The sequence below is a fragment of the Tiliqua scincoides genome, chromosome 14, assembly GCF_035046505.1.
Source record: "Tiliqua scincoides isolate rTilSci1 chromosome 14, rTilSci1.hap2, whole genome shotgun sequence".
NCBI lineage: Eukaryota > Metazoa > Chordata > Lepidosauria > Squamata > Scincidae > Tiliqua > Tiliqua scincoides.
The window spans coordinates 11,880,243-11,890,847 of NC_089834.1; positions in this window are offsets into that span (position 1 = coordinate 11,880,243).

The window sequence follows — 10,605 nt, forward strand, 5'->3', positions numbered from 1 at the left end:
TGCAGCCTCATCTCCAGGGCACTGAAAGATGCTTCTGGTGAACAGCTCTTCCACGGGAGGATTGACCCCCAGTCTCTCCCAGTTGGAAAGGGCCTGCCTTGTTTCTCCGTCCTGGTCAGTGCAGTCAATCGCTAACCCGTTTTTGCCTGGCCCACAGATGCACACTGTTGCTTATATGCAGAAATGGTTCAGAGACTGGGCTCGCGAGGTCAAAGCCAAGCATTTCACAAGGAAGAGCCTGTCCCTTGGCAACTGGGTGGGAAACAGCTTTGCAGAGTGTGGGCCGTTCCGTCCAAGCAGAATTCACTAGCAAAAGAGTGAAGGCAGCTTTGCTGAACCTGAGCTGCTTGGCTAACAAACCAACCCAGGAGATTCTTTGCTTACATTCCATAAGCAGAGGCTGGAAACCCAGCCTTGAAAGACGGAAGAGCATCTTCCTGTTAGGGCTGTGCTCGGGACTGGAAACCAGATGGGGTTGGCCCCCTGCCCAGGCAGATACCCGGGTTGGTTGTGTGGCTTCCTAGAAGGCTGAATCCATCACTTCCTCCCTGGAAAGAAGCAGTACACCAGGAAGAGAAGCTGTTTACATGGGAACCGTGTCTTGATTAGATCAACGATTTGTCCCGGCAGCTCAGAGCCCGTTTCTCCCTCCTGCGCTGGGGTGGGTGGAGGCTGCTTATCCTTCTTGGGGGGGGGGGGCTTTGGGGGCCTAGCCGCCAGATCCTTTGACCCATTGCAAAACCAATCCTCTGGTATGTGGGCTGCCCGCTCACCCCTGCCCCCAGCCGTCTCGGGTTTCCCTTTGGCGCCCTGGAAGCTCACATTAGCAGGGCTGGCCCGACATACCTCTGGAAAATCAACACAGACACCCCCTCTTAAAACAAGACCAGCGGTTGCCAGGCGGAGAGATGTGTCCCAGCAGCCCCCCCCCCAACTTGATTCCTGAGCTTCTTGCCTTTCAGACTCTGGCTCCGGAGGACAGAAGGTCAGCTGCCTCTCTCCTTCCTCCCCACCACCTTCACAGGGGTCCCGGCAAGATGCCTGCTCTATCTCTGCAACCAAACCTCCACCATGATGCAGGCTGCATGGCTTAGGCAGCCTTGGAGCCAGAGGGTGCCATGCTGTTCCCACCACATTTGGCAGAAGGGCACCTGGCTGCATCACCACTCCATGCCTTCTGTCCACTGACCTCAACATCGCCTGGCTGAGAGGCAGCATCTCCAAAAGGTACCAGGCAGAGCAAGGTCTTTCCCAGCCCCACCTGCAGGACTGAGCCCAAGACTGCCTGCCTGCAGCCATCACTACACCTTGTGACAGGGAATCCCACTGACAGAAGATGTTTCAGACCTCGTTGATAAATTAAAGATCAATAAGTCACCGGGCCCTGATGGCCTCCACCCAAGAGTTAAGAAGGAATTGAAGAATGAAGTTGCTGATCTCTTGACTAAGGTATGCAGCTTGTCCCTCAAAATGGCCACAGTGCCAGAGGATTGGAGGATAGCAAATGTCACGCAGATCTTTAAAAAGGGAAAGAGGGGGGACCCGGGAAACTATAGGCCGGTCAGCCTAACATCCATACCGGGTAAGATGGTGGAATGCCTCATCAAAGATAGGATCTCAAAACACATAGACGAACAGGCCTTGCTGAGGGAGAGTCAGCCTGGCTTCTGTAAGGGTAAGTCTTGCCTCACGAACCTTATAGAATTCTTTGAAAAGGTCAACAGGCATGTGGATGCGGGAGAACCCGTGGACATTATATATCTGGACTTTCAGAAGGTGTCTGACACGGTCCCTCACCAAAGGCTACTGAAAAAACTCCACAGTCAGGGAATTAGAGGACAGGTCCTCTCGTGGATTGAGAACTGGTTGGAGGCCAGGAAGCAGAGAGTGGGTGTCAATGGGCAGTTTTCACAATGGAGAGAGGTGAAAAGCGGTGTGCCCCAAGGATCTGTCCTGGGTTTTCAACCTCTTCATATTTTCAACCTCTTCATAAACAACCTGGAGACAGGGTTGAGCAGTGAGGTGGCAAAGTTTGCAGATGACATCAAACTTTTCCAAGTGGTGAAGACCAGAAGTGATTGTGAGGAGCTCCAGAAGGATCTCTCCAGACTGGCAGAATGGGCAGCAAAATGGCAGATGCGCTTCAATGTCAGTAAGTGTAAAGTCATGCACACTGGGGCAAAAATTCAAAACTTCACATATAGGGTGATGGGTTCTGAGCTGTCTGTGACAGATCAGGAGAGAGGTCTTGGGGTGGTGGTGGACAGGTCGATGAAAGTGTCGACCCAATGTGCGACGGCAGTGAAGAAGGCCAATTCTATGCTTGGGATCATTAGAAAAGGTATTGAGAACAAAACGGCTAATATTATAATGCTGTTGTACAAATTGATGGTAAGGCCACACCTGGAGTATTGTGTCCAGTTCTGGTTGCCACATCTCAAAAAAGACATAGTGGAAATGGAAAAGGTGCAAAAGAGAGTGACTCAGATGATTACTGGGCTGGGGCACCTTCCTTATGAGGAAAGGCTATGGCTTTTGGGCCTCTTCAGCCTAGAAAAGAGACGCCTGAGGGGGGACATGATTGAGACATACAAAATTATGCAGGGGATGGACAGAGTGGATAGAGAGATGCTCTTTACACTCTCACATAACACCAGAACCAGGGGACATCCACTAAAATTGAGTGTTGGGCGGGTTAGGACAGACAAAAAAAATATTTCTGGCCTGGATGCCTTTAAAAGGGGATTGGACAAGTTTCTGGAGGAAAAATCCATTATGGATGTCATGAATATGCACATGTTAGGTCTAGGTTGGCAGTAGAAGCCTGAACCACACTAAGACAGTGTAACTGAGAACTTGCTAGCCGTCCCTAAACTGCAGGAATGTGAGTAGACAAACAAAAAGATTGTTGTCTCTGCTGGCCAGAAAGGACAGACAACAAGAATTACAACCCATTGGAATGTTTAACACCTCAGTAGGCTGAGGGGCGCCCGGAAAGGAATGCAGCCATGGATCTCCAGTTGGGAGGGCTAAGAACTAGGAGGGCTGGCAACCAGACCCACTCCGAGAAGGTTCTGTCCTCAAAAGTTTCTGAATGGACAGTCTAAATAAGCATGAAGTCAGCTCAGTACTATTAGCATAAGAAGCATACTAATGAGTGCCCCAAGGGGTGTGTGCGCTTCTTCTTGGGCAGAGTTTTTGGGCGCAACATCCTGCACGCTGTGAGCTCCATTGTCCAACGTGGGCACCTGGCCTCACAGGTAGCCTTGGGGCTAAGAGATCTTCAAGAGTAACTGACCCAGGTGAGAGAGAGGGTGAGAGAGGGCATGGAGCACAATTCCTGGAGAAAAGTGGGATATACGTGAAATAAGCCCGGGAAGAGAATGGTGACCGTGGGGAAGAGCCTTCCTGTTCCCGAAGTGGCTGCCTGTTGCCCAGTGCTGCACAGACAGGAGCAGGACCGCTGGACCGATGGCAGGGAGGCGGAGTGGAGTGGAGGCCGGTGCTGTCCAGTTAGCCAGGAGCTGGGGGTGCGTGCAGAGAGCGCCTGAGGACATCCAGGCAGGAGCGGCCGCGGCTTCGGAGCAGGGCTGCAGCGGCGAGGTGTCTGCCGGCCTGGCCAAGCTGTGCTGGGCTTTGAGATTTCTCCACCGTCTCATTAATCCTGATTTACCGAGAGTGGCAGCAGGCTGGGGCCCCCTTAACAGGCTGTCCGGGCTGCTCATTTGCCTTCACCGAGGACGATGGGGCCCCTGAGACCGGCTGCGCTGAATTATTCAGTTCAGGGGGAGTGAGCGGAAACCGCTCCTTCCCTTCACGCATGAAGACGCACACGCACACAGCACACGGAGGCGCACTCGCCCCACCACCTGGCCAGAGCTCCCAGCTCCCCAGAGGCCCCAGCGCGACCCCCAGCCAGGCTGCGTCTCTGCTCCCCACAGCTGCAGCGGAGGGTGCCGCCCAGACTCTTCAGGTCACCTCTCGGAGCTGGACAGGAGGGAGGCGGAGAGCAGGGAGAGGCGCTCTCATTTTTCAGCCACAGCAATTTTACGTGTAATTAAGTTAATTAATTGCATATCTCGGAGCTGAAATGGAGACACATGATCCTCGGAGGCCGTCCCAGCAGACATTTGTCTCTCCAGCGGGCAGAGGTTTGACCCTGCTGAGAAACGGCCGCTCTGCAGCCACCATCTGCTGCTCAGTTCAGCAGCGTGGCCAGAGCCCAGACCGAGGGCCTGTGTGGAGAACGGCCACTCGTGGTGTCTTGTGGCGGCCACAGGAAGGCACGCCTGGCACTTCCTTGGCCTCTTGTTGCAAGAGAAGAAGAGCCCTGCTGCGTCTGGCCAAAAGCTCTATCTGGCCAGCAGCGGCCGGGGATGGCTGTGGGGAGCTCCCAAGCAGGTGATGTAGGAAAAAGGCCACTGCTGTGGCTGCTCCCCAGAGGTACACTGCTCCTGAACATGGAGGCTTCACCAGGCCCTTATTCATGACTAGTAGCCCTTGGTAGGCACTCTCCTCCTCCAGGAACTTGTTTGACTCCTGCTCAAAGCCATCTCAGCCAGTGGCTGGTAGCTCCCTCACCAGTGGACATCAGAACAGCCCCACTGGAGCAGGCCAAAGGCCCATCTAGTCCAGCTTCCTGTATCTCACAGCGTCCCACCAAATGCCCCAGGGAGCACACCAGATAACAAGAGACCTGCAAGGCCTCCTGGGAATTGTAGTTTAAGAACATAAGAACAGCCCCACTGGATCAGGCCATAGGCCCATCTAGTCCAGCTTCCTGCATCTCACAGCGGCCCACCAAATGCCCCAGGGAGCACACCAGATAACAAGAGACCTGCAAGGCATTCTGGGAATTGTAGTTAAGAACATAAGAACAGCCCCACTGGATCAGGCCATAGGCCCATCTAGTCCAGCTTCCTGCATCTCACAGTGGCCCACCAAATGCCCCAGGGAGCACACCAGGTAACAAGAGACCTGCAAGGCATTCTGGGAATTGTAGTTAAGAACATAAGAACAGCCCCACTGGATCAGGTCATAGGCCCATCTAGTCCAGCTTCCTGTATCCCATAGCGTCCCACCAAATGCCCCAGGGAGCACACCAGGTAACAAGAGACCTGCAAGGCATTCTGGGAATTGTAGTTAAGAACATAAGAACAGCCCCACTGGATCAGGTCATAGGCCCATCTAGTCCAGCTTCCTGTATCCCATAGCGTCCCACCAAATGCCCCAGGGGGCACACCTGATAACAAGAGACCTCATCCTGGTGCCCTCCCTTGCATCTGGCATAGCCCATTTCTAAAATCAGGAGGCTGCACATACACATCATGGCTTGTAACCCCTTCATCCCAAACCTAGGGGGGTTTGGGATGCCCAGAGTTCTTGGTTCTCGAACGCTGAAGCCCTCAAGGTCCCTCGGTTCAGTAGTACTGCCACCACTCTGTATGTGCCAGTGCCTCAGTTCAGGGACACGGAGACCCTCTAGGTCTCTCTCTCTCTCACCTGGGTGAGTTACTCTCTCTCTCTCAGGTGCCGCTCACGGTGGATTAAGCGATACTTGCAAAACCAGCACGAGAGGGAAGCAGCAAAGAACCCTCCCCAGGAGGCCTTGCCTTGAACGTCCCAGATGGTTTTCTGTGGGAGGAATCCACTGGAGCTTTCCCAGAAAGGGCTAGAGCGCGCTGACCCCCAGTGCTATGCAATGCGCACAGGGTCTGTTTATTGAGAGCTCAGGCTCAATGGAGCTGGGAGACAGAAGGACTCGCTTCCTTGTGTGTCCACCTAAAGGACCAGCCCAGATCTTCTCTACACCCTCCCTGGCTTGACACGGGGGGGGGGGGGGGAAGAGAAGCTCCAGCTGAATCAGGAGGGCTCACAGCACAGGTCACCAGCCTGACAATGACCCAAGTGCTGTGACCAGAAATTCTGCAAGCCAGCGACATCCCCAAAGGGAGATTCCCAGGGATGAGCTGGACACAGCCAGCTTCTCCTCTGGGAGGGATGTTCTGCAGAATTGCAGCCCTGCAGTTCCTTCCCAGGCCCTCACTTCCTTGGTAAGGGAGCAGAGGAAACAAGGAAGGCTTCAGTGGAAGGAGCCCTCCGCCCCTAGGACCTGCCCAGGGCTCTGCGGGACAAATCTTGACCACGGTTGTTGCCTGAGGCCTTGGCTGTTGTGTGGCTGTGCAGACCTTGCTGGTGGGTCTTCTCTCCAAACAACCTGCCTGTTGCCTCCCAGTTCCTCCTGAGCCTCAGCAGGACTGGATGGAGAAGCCGTAAGCCGAGCAGGGGCAGGCTGACCCACTGGATCTAGAACCCAGCTCTGCTCATTCCATGCCCTCCACGCTGGGCTGTGCAAATGGACGCTGGGCTGGGGTCTGGCTTGGGAAGTGCAGCTTCAGAGAATGGCTCTGTCTCTCTTGGAAAATGGGCCCACCTTGTCCTCCAGGCGCTTGTACGTTATCCATCATCCTCCATCTCCTCATCACCTTTGTCTCTGGCTTCTGGTGATCCATCTTGCGCTTAAAAAATTGTCTCTCTCACACTGCCATCCCTGAAGAAGACAAATGGGAGAAGGGAGAGAATCTCAGATGGAGACACTGGTGGGGCTCTGCGTCTGGTGCGGGAATCAACAGGGGAAGAGTCCCAGCAGTTGTCGCTAGCAGAGCGACAACATGACAAGACAGGGCAGGAGGGTGGGGGAGGGTGGGTCAATGTGCCGTGCCAGGCAGAGACCTCCACACCACACCGGGGGGCGGGGAGGCAGAGCGCAAGGCTGTCCTCCACCCACAGCCTTACACTATCAAGAGGGTGGACTTCGGGGTGCAAAATGGAAGTGAGTCTTTCAGAGAATGATGGTGCCCCCCCCCACTTAAAACACATTTATTCAGTGGTTGCGTTGGCTGAAGTTTCCAGGTCAAGGCTGGCTGGCCACTTGTCAGGGCTGCTGCAGAAGTTGCCTACGCTGATCCAGATGACCGCCCAGAACCCTTCCGATTCTCACCTTCTAGGAATCTACCTGCAGGGAGGTGAGTTGTGTTGGCTGAGCGAGGCCACTGGAGAGCAGCACCTGGGGAGTGACAGCAGGAGAGAGCTCTGGCTTCTGAGGCGCACTGATCTGGCAGCCAGGCTCCACTCGGGTCCCTGCGCCTGTGTCTCCTTCCTCCAGAATCCTGGGCCTCCATTCTGCACCCGCAGTTCCCGCAGGACTTTGCTTGCCCAGTGCAGGCCAGCGACCTGCAGCCCATCAACACCCACGTTGTGCGTGGCTATGAGTGTGGCTCCAAGGAACTTGGAGCGGTTCAGTGTGAGAGCACCCCTGGGATCTGAGCCTCCAGCTTCCAGGGCTGCAGCTGCCAAGGGTGCAACCATGTGCCACCTCCCTTGTGCGCAGCCTCGACAGAGAAGTTGCCTCCTCACTGGCTGGGCGAGGGCCGTGGTTGCTCCATTGGAATGCAGAGCAGCTCTTCTGCCTTTCTCCCTAATGAGACAAAATAAATTTACGCCGTGTCGTTTCCCCCCCCACTCCGAGGCAAAGGCAGTTTTTACGCTAGTTTAGACAACCTCCGATCTCGCCCGAGCCGCGCGGTGCTCACAAAGCTGCCTGCATTTTTATGAGGCTGACTTGTTATGTGCCAGCAAAATACGTCAGGCCCAAGCGGAGACTGGAATCAAAATGACTCTAATTACATGTAATAATTTTTGCATCCCTGCATAAAACAATGTTGGGCTTCTTGGAAGGAGAAAAAAAATGACGCCCTTGCAAGAGTTAAAAGACAAATCATTGAGCCTGCCTGCAGGATGGGGGCTTCATCAGGCTCTTTCCTCCTGCAGCTCTTGGTGAGGTTTGGGGGGTGCTCACCCGGGGGGGGCTTTCCCTCCACTGGAGGAGGTTGCACTCCTCCCTGACAGCAAACGGCACGCTTGTGTCACCGCAGTCCAGGGCCCTGTAGGTAACAGGAAGCATGGCCCTCCCTGCGTCACTGGCCTGGACAGCTTCTCTTTTTTGCAGAGAGATGCAGGCCCCATTTGGAGAAGCCACTCGCAGAGTCATCACTGGGGTTTGCACCACCTGGTGTAAGAGATTGTTGCTGCCTCTGAATGAGTTATTGTTCTGAGTCTTCCATTCAGGAGGCACCCAGATCAGTAACAAAAGTGCAGTGGTTGGGTTTAATTCTTAGTTACAATGTTAGTTAAGATCATCTTTAATCTTACACACACACACACACACACACACTTACTCTCACTTGTTCAGGCGCGACTGTAATTGCATCTCTGATTTGAAATTATAAAAAAATAACCAGCATGTCTCAGTCATCTGAAATTTGGGAGATGCTGATTTAAGAAGTCCCCACAGCAGGTCCTCTCCCTGAGACAAGGTCCAACGCATGGCTCTACCAGTGAGTTGAACACTGGATGCCTGAATCCAGGCTAAATGAACACTGAATTCTTGTCCTGTGCTTCAGGTAATCTAGTCACTTAAAAACAATTAAGCAGAACATATTTCTTTATCCATTTACATGATCAATCTTAACCTTCTTTTAAAAAAAACTCTGAAAAATATATATATATATATTACAGTTGCAAACCACTCCGGGGATTTTGAAGGAGAGATGCTGGTGACATGACAGGCGCAGGCCAATCAGCACCTGTCAAAACTGACTCTCCCCCTTCAAATTGAATCACTTTGAGAAGTGGCAGGGTGGGTTTCTTCTGAGCTCGCCCCAGGAGAGCAAAAGGTATATTTTGACTAAGTGCAGTGTGAGTGCTTCCAAATTGCCCCCTCCCCACACAGGCACACAACCGCTCTCTGCTAGTATCACATTTCTCTTTCACTCTGCTGTTGCAGTGTCTGCCCTTCCGAATCAATGGCAGTTGCACAAAAACCCCTCATGCAGTTTTATTTCACTGAGACTGGGAGGCCTTTGCAGGAGTTGTTGATCTGAATAATGCAGTTTTATATATATAATGTGTGTGTATATATACACAGTAAACTACATTATATGTATATGTATATATAAGGCCACTTCCCTTCCTGCATTACTCTGCAAACTGGGCTTCACCCAGATGCTGGTTGAGATGTTTGTGCCTCCTTAACAATGATGTGCATGACTTTGGCTTGAGAGCAGCTCCAGCCTTTCCCCTCCACTTGAATTTTGTTTCTAAACAACCCTCTCTGGATGCTGGTGCTTCTGCCCTTGCCTTCTGCCGGGTAGCTGATCTCTGCCAGCAACAGGAGCAAGAATCCCAATGCATCATATTTGCATAAAATATTAATCAGGAGGCCCAGGTCTGTTTCTCTCGCATCTTCCCGATAATCCACTATTTACAATAATGGCTGCGACGCTTGAATTGTTTCAATAGCTGGGGAACACGTTGGCATTTTTTAAACCAGGAGGTACGTCACGTTTATGGCACAATATCTCTGTCACTGCACATAATGCATGCTCAGGATACACACTGAATTGTGTTTAGATTACAATGGGGTGGGGGTGGTGGGGGTGAAATACAGCCAAAACAGGCTGCAGGTCTGATGAGAGGGATTTGCACCTCTGTGGAGTTGGGGGGGAGGCCCCTGGGGAGTTTCCATTTTAACAAGGTGCTCTTCCTCCAAATGGCTGAGCTGTGCACAAAAGTGTGGGAACAAGGAGGCCCCCCAGGCGGAGAGGAGACTACCCCATCACCATCTGTGCAGAGCCAGCAACAGTGAGACAGGCCATCTCGTGCCTCGGCCCCACGCACAGTGGCTGTCCGGACTCCAGCACACTTCCAGGTATCAGGAAGGCAATGGGGCAAAACAGGAAGCTGGGGCAGAGGGGATTGCACTGGTGAGTCTGCAAAAGGATTAGCACCAGCCTGTCTTCACCATTCCAGTATTGGGTGTAATTAAAACAGCAATTGCTTGCTGTTAAAAATGAAAAGAGGGGATTATCGGAGACTTCGCAGTCCTGGAGTGGCAAAGAATGTAATGAACACCACCCCTTAAAGTGAGTTGATGGAATGGGAATGAAAGTGCTTTAGGGGAAGGAGCTGATCGTCTTCTGTGGCAAGAGCAGGGCTGATTCACAGTTTCTCTTGGGGTGATTTTCTTCTCTTGTGGGAGGGAGAAAAAGTAAGGAGAGATCAGCAGGTTGCCCCATTTTCATGCACCGAGACAAGAGGGCACCCTCCAGGTCAGCTCTATGGTTGACCCCTCCCGCAACTTCCTGGGCCCGATGCGTGCGCTCTCCTGGGAAATACAGATTTTTTATTTTAAAAGTTTCATACTACAATAAGTCATACAAAGGAAAGAAATCACAGTTTACATTTTCAACTACAGTCACGTGATATCAGCTGTTCAACTAGATCCCGTCAGAGGTGGATTCGGCCCATCTAACCCTCCCACCCTTTTTTCCGCCTGTCTCTACCGGTTCTCACCCTTTCGCCCTCACCTCTCCTGGGGTCCGAGTGTGCTACCTTCCTTCGGTGCTGCTCGGCAAACACAGGACTCCTGAGGTGGTATCCTGCACAGGCACTGCCCAGCAACAGCCCTGCTTAACTTCGGTAGGCGCAATGAAAGCATCATGTGCCTTCAGGCGCTTCCATGGCCACTGGGTGGGGTGCGCAGAA